The following is a 22,038-nucleotide window of genomic DNA, read 5'->3' on the forward strand; positions in this document are numbered from 1 at the left end:
TTCTTGCATCAAGCGGGACATCTGGGAAGGTTCGTCCCAGTCCTTGGATTGGTTGAGGCCTTCACTGCGGCTTCTTTGCATTTCAGCCCCTCCTTCCGCCAGTGTGGCTTTTTCACTCCCCCACAGAGTTTGGGTGGTGAGCGTGCTCCCCAGCAAACCTCCTGCGTGCTGCTCTCCGTCCCCGAGCCTTTTGCCTACGGAACCAACTTAAGACAGGGCTGTTCTTCGCCACTGAGAACTTGCTTTGGCCATACTGTTGATGCCGTCTCCCTGAAGTATCCCGGTTTGAGAGCGCCCTGCAAACCCTGCTGGAACCCTCGCTGATGGGGCGGGGCCGTGGGCGTAGGCCCGCTGCGGTGGGGGGGGGGGGCAGGCTGCCCTTTGCTAAGTCTCGGGATCCGTAGGACCACCCACTCACAGGTAGAGTCCACGTCCTTAAACCTGCTAGAGGCAGCTTGACAGATATGTTGGTCTCTACGTTAATTCTGGGTTTAAATTATTTACAACAGGAAAGGGGAAGCTACCCATTGGTGGCTCCTTCAGAAACCCCAGTCCTATTGGGTGCAGTTTGTCCCAGATCTGGGTGAAAGTGTTTGGTCCGTGCAAGGGGGCCTTTCAGTCATTGTGTTTGTGTGGAGTGTGTGGAGTGTATATATGGTGTGGTATGTGTACATGGGTGGTGTGTGTTGTGTGTGTGTAGTGTGTATGTGATGTGTATGTGGTATGTGTGTGGTTGTATGTGTGTGGGGTCTGTGGTGCATGTGCTGTGTGTGCAGTGTGTGTATGTGTGTGGTGTAAATGGCATGTGTAGGGTGTGTGGTGTGAGTGTGGCATCTGTGTGATGTGTATGTGTGGTGTGTATGATGTGTATGTGGGGTGTGTGTGTGATGCGGGCAGGGTGTGTGGTGTTTGTGTTGTGTGTGTATGTGTTTGGTGTGCGTGTGTGGTGTGTGTATGGTGTGTGGTGTGTATGATGTGTGTGTGGTGTGTGTGTATGGTGTGTGGTGTGTATGGTGTGTGGTGTGTATGACGGTGTGTGTATGGTGTGGCGTGTGTGGGGTGGGGGAAGCATCTAGTAAGCTCGGCCTTCTTTACTAGGACAGCTATTGTCACCTCCAGAGGGCCCTTATAGGACAGGCAGGTAGACTGGGTATCTTTGGGTCTCAGGAAATTTAAGCCATTGATATATTCTGTGTCCAAAAGCTCTTTTTCCAAAAATTATTTTTCATTACATAATTAATAAGTGAATTCATTCTCTTTGTTTAAAAAATAATTAAAACATTCCAGATAAGGCTAAAATCCCTTTCGGCTGTCACACCAGTCCCCTCCCCAGAAGACAAACTATTACCCTCAAGACCTTTTCCAAATTGGCAGTATCTATTTAAATTAAAGTTCATTTTCCTTGACCTGGAAATTCTACTTTTCAGAAGTTACACTTAAGAAAGCCTATTGAATGTGCACGAGAAAGCATGAACAAGGCTATGTCTTGCGGCATTGTTTATAATAGCAATAAAGGTAAACAGCCTAATGACGGTCTAAATAAATTGCTGTCTGTTTTTACAACGACACCGTATGCAGTAGCAGAAACCTTGAGGTGGGTCTACGAGTGCCGACGTGGCAATGTCTTCAGGGGGTGCTACCGAGTGAGAAAGGAAGCTGCAGGATGATAAATGTACTATAATTCTGTTTTATCAGGGCTATTTAGGAAAATGATTGCCTAACAGAAACGGCCTGGGTTAGGACAGAGGAGCAAGGGTTAGGAAGAGCGATGAATCCTCTCCCAGGCTCTGCCTCCTCTAGCCATTTCTTCCCCGTTTTCCTTTATCATTTCTCCCTTCCCTGGAGCTCCCCATTCTTCTCTCTCTTAATCCCTTCTTTTCATGGGTTAAAATTGGGAGCCAAATCCACATACGATGCTGTTTCTGTTTACTCTCATTAACAGCCAGTTGAACTCAGTTGACCACAACGTGGCCAATCCAAACTGGTAGTTAAAATGTCAAAATAAATGGATCCGCTGCCTGTGCCCCAGCTCACACGATCAGGCTAATGAATAATTGATTGAGCAGCAGCAATATGATCTGTTTTAGGGGAACCTGCTTGCCTTGGCTACTGTCAAAGCTTCAAAGATAAACCAACAATTTGACGACGTTACAAAACAAATATACGTAAAAAAGAAACTTCAAGTATGGGCGCCTTTATGAAAGTCTGGTGTTCGCGTTAAAGTGCAAGTTGTGTTCTGTGCTACTAGAGTACGTAGATTATTGGAATTGAAGAATTCCAGTCTATTGGCTTCTTTTTGTATTGGAGGGAATAGTGGCCCGAGGAAGTGGGATTGCAAAGGAGGACTCCCAGGATAGCTGTTTTCTGATGACACATTTTATAGACATGAGACATGTTCATTCTCTTTGACGTTGGGAATGGTCCCATTCTGGTAGGGTAGGATGCAAGTGTATGCTGTTTTACTCACAGGTCTGTGTTAGGGGCAAAGTCTTTATGGGATGGATAGAAATGTCAGACACACTGCTGAATGGAGTAACAGGAGGAAGGACCAGCTCTGGGTCACTCAGGAGCTCTGGTTTAAGGATGTCCCAGTGGGACGCCTGGGCGGCTCAGTCGATTAAGTATCTGTCTTCGGCTCAGGTCATGATCCCAGGGTCCTGGGATCGAGCCCCACATTGGGCTCCCTACTCAAGAGGTAGTCTGCTCCTCCCTTTCCCTTCTCCCCTGCTCGTGTGCTCTCTCCCTCTCTCTCTCAAATAAAGAAATAAAAATGTTTTAAAAAAAATTTTTTTTTTTAAAGATTTCCCAATGCTGGAGAGTCTGGGAATAAAATTGTATGGGAAATGACCATAGGAATTGGACATATTTACCTGGAAGAAGAAACCCAGGGGTAGGTGTTTACCAGATAAGTACAGGATGTCAGTTACATTTGAATTTAAGATAAACAATTAGGGGTGCAGTTGGTTAAGCGTCTGACTCTTGGTTTTGGGTCAGGTCGTGATCTCATGGATTGTGGGATTGAACCCTGCGTCAGGCTCTGCGCTCAGCGGGGAGTCTGCTTGAGATTCTCCCTTTCCCTCTCCCTCTGCCCCTCGCCCTGCTCGTGCTGGCACGTGCTCTTGCGCGCGCTCTCTCTCTCTCAAATAAATAAATCTTAAGAAAAAAGATAAACACTTAATACTTTTTAAGGAAAATTATGCCCCAGATATTGCATGGGACAAAGTTACACCAAAAACGTTATTCATTACTTATCTGAAATTCAAATTCGATTGGGTCTCCAGTATTTTTATTTGTTAAATGTGTCAAGTCTACCAGGATACACATGGCTGTACTTAACTGGCAATGTCTTATAGACTTGAGAGTGCATTATTCCGCACGCCTCTTTGTCTCCCTGACTCTAAAGTTGTAAATTATGACCAATACTTTGAACTCAAAGAGTGTGGATATTACATCAATTCAAGGACACAGTTCCTAATAACTGGAGTGTTCTACAGTGGAACAGATTGTCTTAAAAATAGTGCATCTCTGAGCCAAAGATAGTAGCATATCAACATTTTTAATAGCGAAAAACTGGGAGGAACATGGAAGGTCATGAATAAAGGACTGTTGAAAAAAGTTACGGGCACATCAATGCAGTGGAATTTTCCACAGGTAGAACTGCCCTCTTTAGCCTCTGAGCCTTCGAGCTACTTGTATGACAGGACTGTTCTGTTCTCATAACATGACCAACCGTTGCTCCAACAGTCAAGTGGCCTTCAGGACTCCTACGGGGCATTTCTCGTGTGCTCCAGAATGGTTTCCTGTATGTATATAGTGAGAAGATTAAAAATAAAGAGCAAAAGAGCAGCATGCATGGTGAGATCCCATTGGGGTAAAATTTACAAAGCAGAAACATAAATACAGGTAAAAACATAACTTTTTCTTGTTAAATACCTAAGAAACTCTTTTTTAAGATTTTATTTATTTATTTATTTATTTATTTATTTGAGAGAGAAAGAGAGAGCACGAGTGGGAGGGGCAGAGGGAGAAGGAGAGAGAATCTCAAGCAGACTCCATGCTGAGCATGGAGCCCAACACGGGACTCGATCCCAGGACCTGAGCCGAAATCAAGAGTCGGACACTTGACCCACTGAGCCATCCAGGCACCCCTAAATACCTAAGAAACTCTTAAGAGTGTTTGTTTTGAGCAAGGGGACCAGTTATTGAGGGTAGGTGAGCAAGACTGTGTATTTACTTTATGCCTTTATGGATCAGGTGAGAAAATAACTGCGCCCTTCGAGCCAGGCTGGAAATGTACCCTTTGGGAAGACAGGGCTAGCGTTCTGAGCAATAGCCTGGGATTTGCGGTAGAAGGAGGTCGTCTCACATTCCTTTCAGTTTAAGGATTGCACAGTCTTGAAGAGCCCCATCAGATGGTTTGGGTAAAACCATGGATGCCTTCGGGCAGTCTCCGCTTCCCCTGTGCACCTAAGAGCTCAGGTGAGAAGAAGGTGTCTCCCAGTGTGGCCCTGGCTAGTTGCCCATGTTTGCCACTGAGTGCGTGTGCAGCACCTGAGGGTAAAGAGCACTTAATAGATGAGCCCTGGATCCACAAATCCGAAAGCGCTTCTTGGCCTTGGGTTCAGGATGGGCGCAGACACTTCAAAAGACAGGAAAAATAAACATTTTTATCCCCCTCTTAATATTAGTTCAAACACATGAAATTGCTCTCGCAAAGGCAAAAAAAAAAAAAAAAAAATTGTCCAAATATCAGCAGTCTTATATGATTCAACTACTACTACTTCTGGACCTCCCTTTTTACTTCCTCCCTTGGTCATCTAGGAAAACAAATCAAAACAACCGAAGTATGTATATTTCCAGGCTTCCAAATGCTTCTTACCTTTTATGTCATGTTATCTATTATTTATGACAATTGTATGACTTAACAGCAAACATTATATAAGATTTTGGGTATGCCAGGCGTTTTTGTTTGTTTGTTTGTTTGTTTTTGTTTTTTTATAATAATTTTTTATTATGTTATGTTAGTCACCATACAGTACATCCCTAGTTTTTGATGTAATGTTCCATGATTCATTACTTTATGCCAGGCGTTTTAAATGGCTTTACATCTCTAGGGTCATTGACACTTTACAGTAAACCCACGAGATGACTATGTTTATCCCCTTTTGCCACTGAGGCACCTGAGACACCAAGTGTAAGTACCCTGCCTGGGTTGCTGCAGCTCTAGATGCTGGAACAGTCTGGCCGCTGAGCCTAGGCAGGTCTGGCTCTTTCCATCACAGGGCCTCTCCTTTGTTCTGCCCCCTGAGTTCCTGCTGTGACAGGCCTGGCACCCCTCTCTTATAACCTGACCGAGAAACTCTCCCCAGCTGACAGATTGGTTGCCCTGGATCCCACAGGGGCAACAGCTCATGACCTTCAGGATGGTCCCCCGAAAGCAGTAGAGGAGTTTCACCAACCTCGGTCCAGCCCATCTACCCTAGTGCCCGCGTGTGTGCAATGTAGGCCCTTGGGGCAGCCTGATCCTGATCCTTCTTTACTTCCAGGGCCAGTCTCACTCCAAGGAGACGTATTACTGATGTTTGGGCGTGGTCATGTGCCTTCACTAGCTCATGGATGCAAAGCCCAGTATAACATGGAACATGAGGGAAAAGATAGGAAAAAGCAGTGTTGGGGCTGGCACCCACTTCCGTGCAAGACTGGGTCTGTGACGTGGGCTAACAGAGCTTTCTCTGGATTATCAGATGTCCTTTTAGCAGTAACCACCTCAGTAAAGGACACCTTTTAACTTACTAATCAGATCTTGGTGTCTGAAAGCGAGGAAGTTTAGACCCCACTCTGCTTCCTTCTGGGAGCCTGAAACTGGGCTGGCGTTGACATCTTCGTCTTCACTCATTCCTTCCTCTGGGGGAAAGTGAAGGCTGTGACATTACCTGCGTGGTGAGCTTCTTTCTTTCTCTCGGGGCTTGTCAGCTACATGGAGCACGTGGCCTCTTCTGTCCTACCAGAGGCAGCTCCCCATACTTACTGGTTCAGAGTCTGTGCAGGGAAGACAGGTTCCATATCATGACTTCTGTCGAAGTACGGTAGCATGGGAATTTTCTGAGCAATACATCTCCGAGAACGTATTAGAATTCAATTTCCCCTTTGTTCACAGACCAGGCTTTGGCTTTGCCAAAAATTTCAAATGCTAATTGAATGCACGCATTGCATATATTCAGTATTTTAGTAGGCAGGAGCTACCATATTAATGGGAACATTTGAGATTTGCTATTTGAGATACTTGAATAATTTGATACTAGAATATTATAGACATCCATGCTGATTTTTAAACATGTGATGGTATGATAGATTCTTCACTAATTTTTGTGACTATTTTTTTTTTCCTTGAGGCCATAGACTCAGTTTTGGAACAAAATTAACACAATATTCATTTCAGTGGGATTGAACTGTTGGCTCACGGAGGAAATGGAGTCTGTTACCTCAAAAGCACCTCACAGTTTTTTAAAACAAGTAAAATAAACATACGGAAAAGTACATTATAATATAACCATCATCCAGACGAAGAGAGAGAACATTGCCAGCACTCCAGAACTCCCTAGCAGGTGCTCATAACAACCGCCACCAACTAAACTATGACCTGGACCTCTCCCATCATACATTAGTTTCGCTGATTTTTGAACTTCATATAAATGCAATCATACAGTATGCAGTTTGTGGTATCTGGCTACTTTTATTAATTAATTAGTTAATTTAATAGAGGGAGAGAGAGGAGGCGAGGGGCAAAGGGAGTGGGAGAGAATCTTAAGCAGGCTCCATGCCCAGCAGGAGCCAGACGGGAGCCCGCGGCGGGGGCTTCATCTCGTGACCCTGAGATCATGGCTAAAATCGAGAGTCTGATGCTGAACCGACTGAGCCACCCAGGCACCCCTGGCTTTGTTTAATTAGCACCACCATAGTTTCTTGATTCGGCAAATAATGCTGTGATGGTTTCTAAACCAATTTTTGGAGTAAAGGAGGGAAGCGGGGAAGCAGGAAGAGAGGGTGGGGAAGAGAGCGAGAGGGAGTGTTTGTGGGTACCGTTTGTCTGTAGCTACTGCAAAAGCAATGCAGTCAGTGAAAAATTTGGGGAGAATGTAAACAAGCTACATTAGCCGGTTTGTGACTACCTTAGACCTTATCTACATGAGGAAGTGAATTCGCTCTAAACGAAAGTCTTGCAGAACTGACTTGCTTTGGCTGCGCAGTAGGGACGTGGACACGTGATTCTGATGTCTGCACCTTTAAAGGACTCCAGGGGATTGACCCGGCTGGATTTTATAGGACTGCCTCTCAGTCTCCTTTGCCTTCAAGTTACAGTCCTGTGCCCCAGAGTCGGAAGGAAATCTCTGTGGCGACATGTTTCCCTCCAGGTTTTCATCATAGTCCTAGATAACAAATGTTGACAAGATAATAGCATCTTAGCTCCTTTACACATCACATGTCCTGTTTGGAACACTAGGACATTTTAAAGATGAGGGAGACTGTGTTTGTCGTGGCCATGTTCACACTATAGAGCCAGGCTTCATGATGGAGGCAGCCATGTTTGTCCTTCAGCGCCTCCCAGACCTTTCACCTTCTGTTTCCGGGGACACACCGCCAGCATTCTCGTTCAGGGTGTCAGAGCCCATGTTGCTTATTGATCAGGGTGGAGGGGGAAGTTAGGTAGTTTTCTTAGGCTACTGAGAATTTGAGTCTAGCTGTCTGACTTCCTGTGTGATGGCCATTTATTATTCATATATTCTACTGCATGGATGAAGCATAATGATCATAATCCACCTCTTCCATTTTTCGGAAGAGGAAAGGAGATTATATGACTTTTCCAAAGTCCAGTGCCCCTCCCCCCCACTTTTTTTTAAGATTTTATTTTTAAGTGATCTCTACACCCAATGTGAGCCTTGAACTTAGAACCCCGAGATCAAGAGTCTCATGCTCCACCGACCGAGCCAGCCAGGTGCCCCAGTCTGGTGCCCTTTTTTTTTTTTTTTAAAGATTTTATTTATTTATTTATTTATTTATTTATTTATTTATTTGACAGAGAGAGAGACAGGCAGCAAGGGAGGGAACACAAGCAGGGGGAGTGGGAGAGGAAGAAGCAGGCTTCCAGCAGAGGAGCCCGATGTGAGGCTCGATCCCAGAACACCGGGATCACGCCCTGAGCCGAAGGCAGACGCTTAATGACTGAGCCACCCAGGCGCCCCAGGCTGGTGCCCTTTTGACTACATCATGTCTCTTGTCTCCCTCACCTCTTTGACAGCCCCAACCCAACTTTGCACTGAGCTCCTACAGACATCTCAGAATAAGTGTGTGTTTTAGCTATTTGCACTATTCTGGACTAATAATGACTGAGTCTAAAGGTGGCTCTTGTGGGACGCCTGGGTGGGTCAGTCGTTAAGCGTCTGCTTTTGACTCAGGTCATGATCCCAGGGTCTTGGGATCGAGTCCCATATGGGGCTCCCTGCTCAGTGAGGAGCCCGCTTCTTCTCCCTCTGCCTGCTGCTCCCCCTGTTTGCGCTCGCTGTCTCTCTGACAAATAAATGAATAAAATCTTAAAAAAAATAAATGAAATAAAATTGGCTCTTGTTAGCCAGAGAGGAAGGGAAGGTGGTGCCTTGGTATTGTGGTGGGAGAGCTACTCTGGGACAAGAGAAGCCCCATGATGTCCCTAAAATCACACCATGTAAGTTCTACTCCATTTCAGCACAGATTTTGTCTTCACACTATTCCTTCAAAAATTATATGTTGAGCACCCTCTATGTGCCAGGCAGTACTCTAGGGCCTTACGACACCTGTGAACAAAACAGTCAAAAGTCTCTGGTCTTGTGAGGCTTACATTCTAGCAGGGAGTGACAGAGAACAAACAGTAGACATCATAAGTAATAAATGGATAAATTAATAGTCTGGTAGACAATGATAAATGATACCCAAAAAAATAGAGCAGTTGGTAAGAGGGATTGGGAATACCAAGGGACAGGTCACTGCAGGTTGAATCGAGTGTTCAACGTAGACTCACAGAAAGGATGACATTTGGATAAAGACTTGCAGGCAGTAAGGGTATAAGCCATCCACATATTTGGAAGAAGAGCAGTCCACAAGGAGGGACGAGCCAAGGCAAAGGCCTTATTGTGGGATCATGCCTGGAACATTCAAAGTGAAGAACAAGGCCAACGAAGGAGGCGGGTAACAACAAAAAGTGAAGTCAGTGAAGTAACCAGGAGTCAGACCATGTAGTAACTTGTCAGTCATCGTTAGGACTCTAGCGTTCCCTCTGATTGAAATGGGGAGGCACTATAGGGCTTTAACCAGAGGAGAGACATGATATGACTGATATTTTAACTAGCCATTTTTGGGGGCACCTGGGTGGCTCAATCGGTTAACCGACTGCCTTCGGCTCAGGTCATGATCCCAGGGTCCTGAGATGGAGTCCCACGTCATCAGGGAGTCTGCTTGTCCCTCTCCCTCTGTCCTTCCCATGTGAGCTCCCTCTCTCTCTCTCTCATAAATAAATAGAAATGTTTTTAAAAAACAAAACAAAACCTAGCCATTTTGGTTGCACTGTTGAGAACAGACAGTAGGGAGGCAGGAGAGAGAGACCAGTTAGGGGACAATTCCAATAACCAAGTGATGGGGGTAGCTTGAAACAGTGAAGAGAAGTGGTTATAGTCTGGATACAGGACTTCCTGATATAAAATGGATATAAAACATAAGAGAAGTCAAGAATGACTGCAGAGTTTTTGGTGTATGCAACTTGAAGATTGGAGTTGCCATCAGCAGAGATGGGAAAGACTACAGGAGCACAAGGATGGCAGGTGGACAAGGAAGTCCATCCTGGGTACCTTAAGTACGAGGTGGCTCCCAGGCATCTAAAGCAGAGATGTTGAGTCTGGAGTTTGGGAGAGAGTTCTAGGTGGAGAGACATTATGGGAGTTGTTTCCCACACAGAGATGGTAATTTCAAGCTTTGAGACTAGAAGCTTTACAAAGGAGTAGGGGCAGCTGAAGAAGCATTCAAGGTCTAAGCTTAATGTACTGAACATTGAAGGCGAAGAAGAAGAGAAGGAACCAAGAAAGGAGACATAGAGGGAGTGTCAGGGAGGTAGTGGGAGGAAAGTGTAGTGTTTTGGAAACCAGGTCAATTACGTATATGAAATGGGGGGGATGTCACCTGCATCAGATGCCGCTGATGGGTCAAGCAATATGGGGAGTGAGAATTGGAAATTGCATTTGGTATAGAGATTGGTCCAAGGGTGACCTTGACAAGAACATCTTTGGTAGAGTGGTAAGAGTGAAAACCTGATTGGAATGAGTTTCCGAGAGAGTCTGAGGAGACGCAGAAGGGACAGTAAGTGTAAACAACTCTTTCAAGTAACTTTTTATTTTATTTTATTGAAGGACAGAAACCAAATGGGCTGGTGGGTGAAGGATGGTCAAGAGAAATATCTTTTAAGATGGGAGAAATGCCAGCATATTGATATGCTGTTGGAGTTGGTACAAGGGACAGAGGGATGGCCTACTGGGAGCACCACGGTGGGTGGGACTAGAGCCCAGCACTAGAGCAGAGGGACAGGCTTTAGAGTGGCCCATGGATGGCTGTGGTGGGAAGACAGAGGGCCTCTATGTAGAGGCCAGGCTGGACGATGAGAGGGTGGGGGTCTCTAGGGCCTCCCTTTGCATTGTTCTGTTGTTCACAGGGGGAGGAAGGTCACCAATGGAACACAAAGATGAGGGAGAAGATGGGGAAGGTTGAGGAGAGAAGAGAAGGTATGAAACAGACATCTGGGAAGGGAAGGACACGAATGGACCAAGGAAGCACTACACAAGTGCCAAGCACAAGGGCCTCCGTGATGTTCACGGTCATGGATTTAACATGAAACCTGTGAGCATGATTGTATGTTTTTCTCCAGGGATCTACTGCTGATGAACATAAAAGGTGGGCAATTGGATCTTTCTCCTTTGGAAGTTTTTTAATGCAGTGATTTAAATGTTTTGAGAATGAAAGATCCACTTCAAACAGTTATGTCTGCCCGTTTGCCTTCCAACTTCTTCTCCTCCCCCACTTCCCCTTCCCTCATTCTCCCTCGCTTCCTTCCTCCCTTCTTTCCAAAAGCACTTGTGAGTGTCTGCTAAGTCCAGAATACAGCCGACCCTTGAACAACACAGGTTTGGACCATGTGAGTCCACTTATATGCAAGGGTTTTTTTCTCAATAAATACATTGGAAAATTTTTTGGAGATTTTGCCACAATTTGAAAAAACTCACAGGTGAACCATGTAGCCTAGAAATATACAAAAAAGTAAGAAAAAGTTAGGTGTTACTGTTAAGAACACAGTGTATAATATATATGACGTACGGAATATGTATTGATCAGCCCTCTATGTTATCGATAAGGCTTTTGGTCTGTTGTAAGCTATTAGTAAAGTTTTGGGGGAGTCAAAAGTTATCTGTGAATTTTCAACTGGGTGGGACAGGAGTTGGCACCCCAACCATGTGCTGTTCAAGGGTCAGCTGTAGTTCTATCTGAAACTGGTTTCAAACAATCCACATTTCTTCAGCAAACTTTATTGTGGGTTTACGAAGTGCCAGGAGCTCTGTTAGGTACTGTAAAGATACAAAAAAGGAGAGAAAACCCTAGAAGCTCATAGAGGGATGGAGAAGGTGACACATATCTGTGGTAATTACAGTATAAGATGGAAATCTGTAAGCCTCAATTTGAAAATCAAGCACTGTGAGAATTTTGAGAAGCAGAGCTCATTTTGAGCTGGAAAGAAGAGATCCATGATGATGTGACAGATTGTATCTTCCAAGGGTGCCCACACCATAACCCCCATCTGACATGTTCTTTTATGTCAAGACATTGATAACTCCTCCCATTCAGGGTGGAAGTTGGTGTTGTCTTCTCTTCAATGGGCTTGTGACTCATTTGTGCCCAACAGCAAGGATGTCACATAACTTCTGAGATGAGGGCAGAAAAGGAGAATCAGCTCCCTCCCTGTTTGCTGGGATATCATGTAAAAAGTCCTGAGCCTCCAGGCAAGAAGTCCAGTTGCCCTGAGGCCGCCATGCTGTGAGGAAGCCCAAGCCACATGCAGAGGCTCTTTGTAGGTGCTCTGGTTGACTGTCCAGCCGAGGTACCTAGCTGATGGCCAGCATCTGTGGTGAACGGGTGAGGGAAGGCACCTCCATACAATTCTCGCCCCCTGCCATGAAGTCTTCCCAGCGTGGGCCCTAGATGTCATGGAGCTAGAGTCCGACCATCCCTGCTACACTGTGAATTCTTGACCTGCACAATCTGGGAGCATCATAAAATGGTGGTTTTACACCATTAAGTCTAAGAGTGGCTTTCCACGTCACGGTAGTTATCAGAACAGGTTTCTTGAGGGAGGGAATGTTAGAACCAAGTCAGTGTTTAGATGTACAGAAAATATGATCCTCACTGAGGCTGGTGATTTTCTTGTGTAGGCAACTGTTTGAATTTCCCTTTCCCATCCGACGTTCTGGCTTTCGAAGACTCTTTTGTAGAAAAATCTCTAGATACTCGTTTATCTGATTGCAGAACATTTTGAAGATTTTGGAATGCAGCTCTTCCTTGTGATTTCATTTTGTGATGACCACCCACCATCAAATACCCTTGAGCAGAAGAGAGTAACTCTCATACAAGAAGTTGGCAACTTCCTTAACAGAGTTACTAGTACATTCCTTATAAAACTAACAGTCGTAAACAGTACTATTTATGTGGTCGCATAAAAAACTTTGTAGTGTGTAGATATGTATTATATATGTATGCATATAAATTACATAAATTGTAATTACTTTTATTTTTTTAAAGGATTTATCTATTTATTTTAGAGAGATGGGGGAGGGGCAGGAGGCGAGGGAGAGCGAGATTCTCAAGCAGACTCCACGCCCAGCACGGAGCCTGATGAAGGGCTCTATCTCAGGACCCTAAGATCATGACCGGAGCCGAAATCAAGAGTCAGATGCTTAACCAACTGAGCCACCCAGGCGCCCCTAAATTGTATGACTTACTTTTAAAACTAGTTTTTATTGTCAGCACTAGTATTTTTGGTTTGAGCTTTTAAACTTCTATTGACTTACAAAAAGAAGAAAAAGAAGGAGACGTTTTAAGTATGGTGGTTGCAGACTGACTAGTGGCTCATTTACTGGGCTTTCCTGCCTTTCGTTCTGCCTTAGATTAATAGGTGACCAGATGGTGTGATTTTCTTGAGTCTCTCTCTCGTGTCCACGTTCCTCTGGCTGCACCGACCTGTTAGTGTTGCTGCTTTCACCGATGGGGTGTTTTTTTGCAAGTTGCTGGAACTAACGCTCACCACCTCAAAGAAAGAACAGTAACAAGAGGGCACAAGATGGGATTTACTGCAAGGGTGTGGGAGCCGACTCTTCTTGGGTGCCCAGTCCTTCTGCTCCAGCTCCAATTTCTCGGCAATGTGACTAGGCCCAGGGAGGGCAGGTTCCTTCTTGTCTGTATCCAATGGGAGGAGTTTCCCCAAAGTCAATCTATACCTTCTACCATCAGAAGGGAAGGGGTAGTTCACCAGCACGGAGACCAGATCCCACTCCATCACTGGTTTCTGGAATCATCTAAATGACCAGTAGGAGATTAGATCTCATAGGCTTTTCATACATTCATTTGATCCAAGTGCTTCTGTTAACTAGCAATATACTTTATTTAAAAAATCCTCTCTAGGGGCGCCTGAGTGGCTCATTCAGTGAAGTATCTGCCTTCAGCTCAGGTCATGAGTCCAGGGTCCTAGGATTGAGCCTCACGTCGGGCTCCCTACTCAGCGAGGAGTCTGCTTCTCCCTCTGCTCCTGCTCTTGTGCTCTCTCTCTCTCTCACTCACTCTCTCAAATAAATAAGTGGAATCTTAAAAAAAAAAAATCCTCTCCATACCTACATTTTGAAAAGAGTTAATACCTTTTAAAAGTTTCATGGTCATTATCTCCTTCTTTCCTTTAAAAACTTGATGAGGTGGAAAGAACTAGAATTAACATTCCCTCTTGTGAGATGAAAACCAGAGGTAGTGGATATTTAAGGCACTCATCCCAGGTCACCCTGATGCCTTAAAAGCCTAATCAAAGCCTCAGCGGAGTTTGACTGTCAGCTCTCTGTTCTTCCTCTGTTTCTCATGAAGCTGTTTCCGTCAGTGCAGAGATGCGCGTCTTGGCTTTAGCGCCTGCAAACTAGATGGTCAGCGCTCCAGTCTCTTCCCTGAGCCCTACTGGCTCTCCCCTCCAGGGGCTAATAATGGAGCGATCCATATTATAGGGGGGTTATAAAGCGAGGTGTCGTGTAATCGGGAAGTGTTATTAGTCTACTTCTTCATGCTGTAAATTCTCCTAATATGTGTAGACACGTAGTGACCTTATCATTGACTGTTACACCGCGTGCTAGGTCAGCGTGTGAGCCGTTTCAACGCATGGTGGGTTCCCCATGCTTTATCACTGTAGATGGGATCAGTGCCTTCAGTCCTTCAGGCCCGAATCACATTTTCTGCAACTTGTTTTTCTTGCTACCTGTTAAGCATGCAGTAGTAAAGATGTTCGATTTCCAAAGAATAATTAAGCCAAGGACACTGTGTCCCATCTTTGATGAAATGCAGATTTCACATTAAATTCAGATCCTTCATTTTTAAAGGTTGAATAGAATAGCATCTAAAAAAAGAATTCCCACTGGTTAAATTTAGGCTGCTGGGGAAAAAAAAAAGTTTAATGTAAGATTATTCTTGGTACAGAAACATTTTCACTTGGCTGTGAATTGGATGCATTTAAAAAATCATTGTCGGCTCTTGCCTTTGGAATTGTGTGTGAGATCATCAAACAAACGTGAACAGACACCTTGGGTTCAGTATCGCTGCTTCCCTGTTTCTCTTGAATTATTTCACGTGTTGGGCCAAGTAATGGTAGTCTTCTGTTTGCAGGTGCGTTTGTCCTGCATTATGGGTCAAGAAGAGCTAATGCTGGGGCGCCTGGGTGGCACAGCGGTTAAGCGTCTGCCTTTGGCTCAGGGCGTGATCCCGGCGTTATGGGATCGAGCCCCACATCAGGCTCCTCTGCTGTGAGCCTGCTTCTTCCTCTCCCACTCCCCCTGCTTGTGTTCCCTCTCTCGCTGGCTGTCTCTATCTCTGTCGAATAAATAAATAAAATCTTTAAAAAAAAAAAAAAAAAAAAGAAGAGCTAATGCTGATCTTACATGCATTGACCTCTACATTCAGGCTGGGCTTACCCCAGTTCCTGGACAGGCAGGACACTTGTCTTGCTTATATAAAACTATTAGCCTTGTGGCACTTGGGTGGTATAGTTGGTTAAGTGTCTGACTCTTGCTTTTGGCTCAGGTCTGATCTCCGGGTCGTGAGATGGAGCCCTGTGATAGACTCCGCACTCAGCACGGGTCTGCTTGGGTTTCCCTCTCTCTCTCTCTCTACCCCTGGGCCCCTCCCTTCCTCTCTCAAATAAATTAATTAATTTGAAAAAGCAAACAGAACTCTTAGCCTTATCTGTACAGGCCTGGGCACTTCTGTCCTTTGTGGCAGATCTAGCCATTTCAAGAGACATACAAAGTTATACCCTCTGTTGTGGATCTTATGCATATCATTATAATAATAGATGACACTTCCTAAACTTGTACTGTGTACCAGGTACTAGGCCGATAACATTACACGTTTTTTTTTTTTTTTTTTTTTACCTCATGCTGTGAACATAGAAGTTATCGAGGAACATAAAATGACTCCCCTGGCCAGGAGATAGTCCAGCCATTTCTGTACATAAGCATGACCATCACTGGCTGGGAAAGGAAAAAAGAACAGTACACATCTTTCCTTGAAATCTAGAGATTTTTTACCTTCTTGCTGCTCTACCAAAGAAAGAACTCTAAATACAAAAGAAGGATCATTCTTTCTCATCCAGTCCCACTGCATTATGTCTCCCAGGCTGAAGGAAAAAAGTCAAGTCTCAGTCCAGCCCCTGCTGCAGCCCCCCCCAAACCTCTAACGCTGTGTGCCCTAATGGACTCAAAAGAAGAAATGTCATCCTGCGGGAGAGCATCTCTCTCCCCAGCCCACCCAGTTCATGCCAGGCAGAACCATTGGCATATGGCCATCGGGGAGGCTGCCCTTTTATCAGGACTTTATCAGGACTGTTTCCTTCAGTCACTTGCAAAGCCTGATCACACTGTCAGCCTTGGAGAACCTTTCTGGGGGCGCCATAACGCGATTGGGTTGCTTTCCCTGCCCTGGGCTCTGGGGCTTCGGTCATGAACCGTGACTGTTGATGGAAGAGTGGCTGAATTATAATCATACCTGTCCTCCTCCCCATGCCGGCGTGTCGTCAGTATGAGATGACATCATGGACATAAAATTCCTTTGCAAATTATAAAAACATAAGTCAAAATAATAAAAGCCCAAAAAGCATTATGATTCCAATGATGTCAGAGCCTTCCACCCCAGGACAATTGGAACACGCGATGACAAGCCAAGTTTTCTCTGTAGGCCCGCGGGTTTTCACCCAAGTTCTTAAGAGATTTTCTTGAGAGAAAAAGAAGAATGAAAAAGAGAAGCGAGGTCCTATTCTGGGTCAAATACTGCTGTGAATTTTGTCACACACACACACACACACACACGCACACACGCACAGCCTCAAACCTTGTGTGTACATAAGAGATACGCATAAGAAATACATAAATGTATAAATGTTGAGAGAGGGAAAAAGTATAATCTGGAGGTAGCTGGAACCTCTCTGCTCTGACAGATCTGAGTTGGGTGACCTGGGTCTGTAACTCCATAGCAGGGGTAGCCCTGAGCACCCCAAGTCCCTGCAAGATTTCTGCAAGTTTCCCAGGTTTCTGATGGTTACACAAGTTCTTCTGCTTTCTGTCCTTGACTTTCTGCGTGGTAGAGGCCGTAGATGGTGCAGGAAGGGGGCGGGGAGTGCGGTCAGTGTGCAGGTGGGACTCCGTTTATTTGGCAACAGTGAAGCCAGGAGTACTTAGTTCAGGACATATCCTGAGTCACCACTCCTTTCGGGGGCACATTGAGAGCCTCTTGCCAAAGGCTGACTCTTCTCCCCGTCCCTCCTCATTTCTGTCTTCTCCCCACCCCCCCATCCCTAACCCCAAGGAGAAAGATTTCTTCTCCTTGTCTCAAGCAGAGCAACCCCCTCCCACCACCCCCAGGCCCTGATGGTGGGCGGGGCTCCTCCCCTTCCAGAAAGCACTCTTCAATCAATGAAGAGGGCTCCCAAGTCAATCTTGAGGATAAATTGTCTTCCCTTCCTGACAAAAGTGTGAAATATTTACATATTACCTACAAATGCTGGGGCGTCTCAGGGCTGAATGCTGATAACAGAATCGCGTCCAATACACTTCTACTGTAACTCTAAATAGGTCACGTAGTGAAATCTTCCGTTTCCACGCGACCATGTGGAAAAGCCAGCCGAGCTAGATTCGTTCCCTGTTGCTCTGTTATTCTACTGAGAGAAAGATGGGGAGGAAAAAAAAAAAAAAAAAGCTTTATTTCTGTCAGTGAAAAAATGATGAGCTGTCTAAAAATAATATAAGGAGAACACCCAGCACTCCTGTCCCTTCTCAAATGTCACATCACGTTGATCTTGGTGAGCCAGGAAGTCACTTAGGGCATTCTTGAAAGAGTCCTACCGTCCAGGGAAAGAACACCTTCTTTCACTTCCAATCAGCCAACCCATCACTCCTGTCCTCCATTTGTAGGTTTGCAGAGTAATTTAAAAGGGATGAGTCATGTTCTGAAAATCAAAAAGCACATGCAGAGCATATAAAATGAACCTCGAGCAGAGTAGGAATTAGAGACACAATGTGGCCCTTTGTGAAACATGACAACATCCCTGGGGACCAAGGTTTCTGAGTGTTGTTGAGCCAGGGAGGGTAATGACAGGGTTCAGAGTTTGCCCGAGAGTGTGTGTCATAACATGGAGATTTGAGGAAAAGTGCAGCGAGCCTTTAATCAAGCCTCCGAGGAGCTTGCTAATGGGGCCCGGTCTGTCAGTAGTGTATGTGGGCTGAAATCAGAACATGACCATTTTTTGTTATGAAAATGCATAGAGTGTTTATCTAATTTGTGTCTTCTGGAAGGACCCATTTGCAAAATGTGAATTATAGAGATTCTAGATTTACCTTTCCTGAAAGATGAATTCTGGAACATTACTTTTACTTGAGGGCACCTCTCTTAACTGGGATCTTTAGTTTCCGTGACTTGGCATATCACCCTGAAGGAATATCTGTGACTCGGAAGGGATCCATTGAGGTCTACCATGTTTTGTTGCGGGGCGGGGGGAAGAGGTATTATTTTGGGCTGCATATTATGGCTGCTAGACAATACTTTGGGAGGATCCCAACCACACACAAATTTCTACTTGTTATGACTTACAGTCTGGCAAGGTAGTTATTACCTTTTTCTTTCTTTTCTTTTTTTTTTTGTAGTGGTAGTGGTTCAAACTCAGAGTGTTACGGTTGAGTCTTTGATCCCATCTCCCAAAGTTAGCTGTAAAACTTTTGTATGATCCCCTGTATTCCTGGATGACAAAATGACACCATCAGGCAATTCTTAGTGTCGCGGGTAATTGCCAGAAAGAGCTGAAATAGGATAGAGGGCTAGAATAAAGAATGAAAGCAAACCCTTATGGGGAACATTATGCTTTAGAAGAAGGCCCTGCCCTGTAAGAACATGATTCCAATCCCAGATCCGTAGTGATTTAATGAAATAAGCAGCATGCATTGGCTCTAAACATATGTTGACAGAGGCAGATTGAATATCAGATATTTCCATTGTAAGGTAGTGATTTTTGTGTCCAAAATGTCATTATCTTCAAAAGATACACAGTCCTTTGAGGTCAGAAAATACGGATAGTTTCCTTTTAATGCTCCTGGAGCTTAGCACTCATTGTTTTATCTTGGAAGACGCTTGTTATTTCCACGTATAGACGTAACAGGATTTGCATTTCAGCAGTCGGCAGTCCTCAGACTATTCCGATAGAAAGGCTGGAGGAGAATGAGAAGACTTATTCTGGCTGTCAGAGATGATGATTGGGTTTACAAAGGACTTCAGCTAGAATGACGAGGAGAATTCAAAACCCAATGCTTTCAAGTCAATTTCATGTTCTGCTTTTAATTAGAGTTAGCCTCTTCTCTCTTCTTCATTTGCCAAGTGACATACCTTTCCTTAATTTCTGGGGGAGAGGCCTCTGCCAGACCGCAGTGAACAACTCTTGATTTGGAATCATGTCATACAAAAGAACCAAAGGAAGGGGTTGAACTGGCTGGCTCTACCCAAAACAGCTCTCCAGGGTTGGTCCCACGGATTGTACCGTTGACGGCAGAGAAGGGCAAAGCAAACACAAAATTGTGTTAATGTGGCAACTGATGCTATCCTGAGTATCTGCCAGTGCTGGGATGCAGGATTTCACTTAACTCCCTAATATTTTATCCCAGTGCCATGATTTGAAATTTTCCGCACAGGACTAGGAATCCCTCTTTGGTTTGGTTTTCAATAGGATGATCACCTCACTGGATACTGATCTCTTGCTTCCTTCCAGTTGTCATTGTTGGTCCATGCTTCCTGTGTTGGGCCTTGGCTTTCAAGTAGTGTAGGCTGTTTGGTGTTTGCTTTTATTTTATTTAAAGATTTTATTTATTTATTTATTTATTTATTTATTTATTTATTTCTCGAGAGAGAGAGCGAGCATGAGCAGGGGTGAGGGGCAGAGGGAAAAGGAAAGGCAGACTCCCTGCTGAGCAGGGAGCCCAATGTGGGGCTCGGTCCTGGGACCTCAGGATCATGACCTGAACTGAAGGCAGATGCTTAACTGACTGAGCCACCCAGGTGCCCCATCGGTGTTTTAAGTTATACCTGCACTTCTCATGTTTCTTTGAGTTCAGACCTAGGAAATGATCACGGAACGAAGAGATTGAGCAGCTGTGATTTAATATTTTCCAGTCCAGAGGTCTTTAATGCTTTTGCTTACTCCAGTCTTCGTTTATCCCAACACTAGCATGCAAAATTTCTGAGGCTACTTTTCCCCGTGAAATTCTCCATGTTTTTTTGACTGAAAGAAAAGCTCTTATCATTCACCAAAGAATTCATCCAAATTTGAAGAGGGGGGTTAGAAAGGTCAGATGTTATTCCAAATGAATGTTAAAAAACAAAACAAAACATAGCCAAACTATCAGAATAGAGGTAATATAGAACTGAATAGAAAAGGAAATGCTTCCCTTTTGAATAAACAAAATTCATAAGATTTTTTTTTTTTCTTGGATATCAGCCTTTTCAAGATTTGGAGTTTCTAGACATTGAAAAGCTTGGCTCATTTTCTATCATGGCAACATATATAGATACCGCAGTGGCTAATTGCAATTATTCACCCTAGACAAAGACAAAAAAAAAAAAAAAAAAAAAACCTCCCCCCACCCCCCACTTCTCTGTGTGCATTCCATTCCAGATGAGGCCCATTATGTAGATGTTATATTTCAAAAGGGAAACATTTCTTAAAATTGCTGAAAAAAATGTCTGTTAAGGAAATAAGAACTGCTGAAGGAAAGACACGAGTTATCTATTTCTTCAATTAGTGACACAATCCTGGTCATATTCTTCAAGAACTGTGGGGGTTCTAATTGAAATATGTGAATTCCCTCTCTTTTCCACCCCCACCCCCCACCACAGTGCTATGGTAAAAAGGGAGAAAGAATCACAGGACTCCATTTCGTGAGAACCTAGTTCTGATTTTGTAGCTACGAGAACGGAGTTGCACCATTTTGCTGAACGTGTCGTTTATTAAAAGTTTTTCTCAGTAGGACAGCAAGCAATTACGTGCAGCAGCTGGGTTACAAGGATCACATGTTATTACACGCCGAGGAATTATGGATTAGGGAAAGATGAACAATGTAATTATGCTCGTGGAGTGTCACTTATTAATTTTTAAGGTGAGGTTTGCAATAATTTCATAATAGCTCTAAAAATCAGAGCAAATGCCCGGGTTTCTAAGGGTCTCCAAGGCTTAAAATCGGTACCTGGCTTTCATTTTGTTAGAATGTGGTGGAGGGCATGACAGCTTTCAGCGTTGTGAGGGGAATGAAATCCTACCCATGCCAAAGACAAAATCTCAAACTTTTCATCTGAAATTCTCATTTCATTAACTTTCATTTATCACAACCCTCTTCCCTTCCCGGGTTTCTGTAGTGATGGACTCCTACAGGATAGCCCACACCTGCCTTGAATTTCCTCTGCGTAATTATGCAAAGTGAAAGACACTGTAATCCCTGAAGTCAATTAACACCTTTTCTGGCTCCAAAACCTAATTATTTGAGAAGCATCACCTTCAAGAAGCCTGACAATCCCTCAAAACTCAAGGCCATCTTTGCCTTTCTAGGGTCCTTGCCCTCAATGGTTCAAAATAATCTTTCTCGAATATTCTTTCCATTGCCTTCTCCACCCTCTTGCTTCCAGTTTCTTGTTAGCATGGTTGCTAATTAGGTTCTTACTTTTTCAGACAGGGTGAGGACAGTCTCTGTTGCCAGGTAAGTAGGTGGTATTTGCAGTAAGCAATTAAAAGGAGCTTTGCTGAATTAAAAAAAGACTAATAACAATAGTAAAACAACAACAACAGTAGATGAGGGTGAAGAACCGAAGTGATGGAGAAATTAAACTGAGTTATAAACCGAGGTGGCCTGAAAATCCCGCGGGTGGACGCAAGTGGGTTGTCTGAGCAGCGGCGTTTGGCCGTCTCGCGTAAAATTAAAAAAACAAAGGAGTACAGAATCTTCATTATCTCCAATCTGATAAATTTTTAAGTTTCCCAGCTGCTACATAGCCTTAATTTTTTTTACCTTTGAGTATTTTTCTCCAAATGGTAATAACTTTATTTTTTTTAGCCTCTAAATGCAATACAATAGATACTCCCCGGTCAAAATTCAAATTAAGTAAAAATCTCCCAAAATCCCCATGTGACAAACTCTGCTTAAA

Source organism: Ursus arctos, unplaced genomic scaffold (genome assembly GCF_023065955.2).
Source record: "Ursus arctos isolate Adak ecotype North America unplaced genomic scaffold, UrsArc2.0 scaffold_5, whole genome shotgun sequence".
In the NCBI taxonomy this organism is placed as follows: Eukaryota; Metazoa; Chordata; class Mammalia; order Carnivora; family Ursidae; genus Ursus; species Ursus arctos.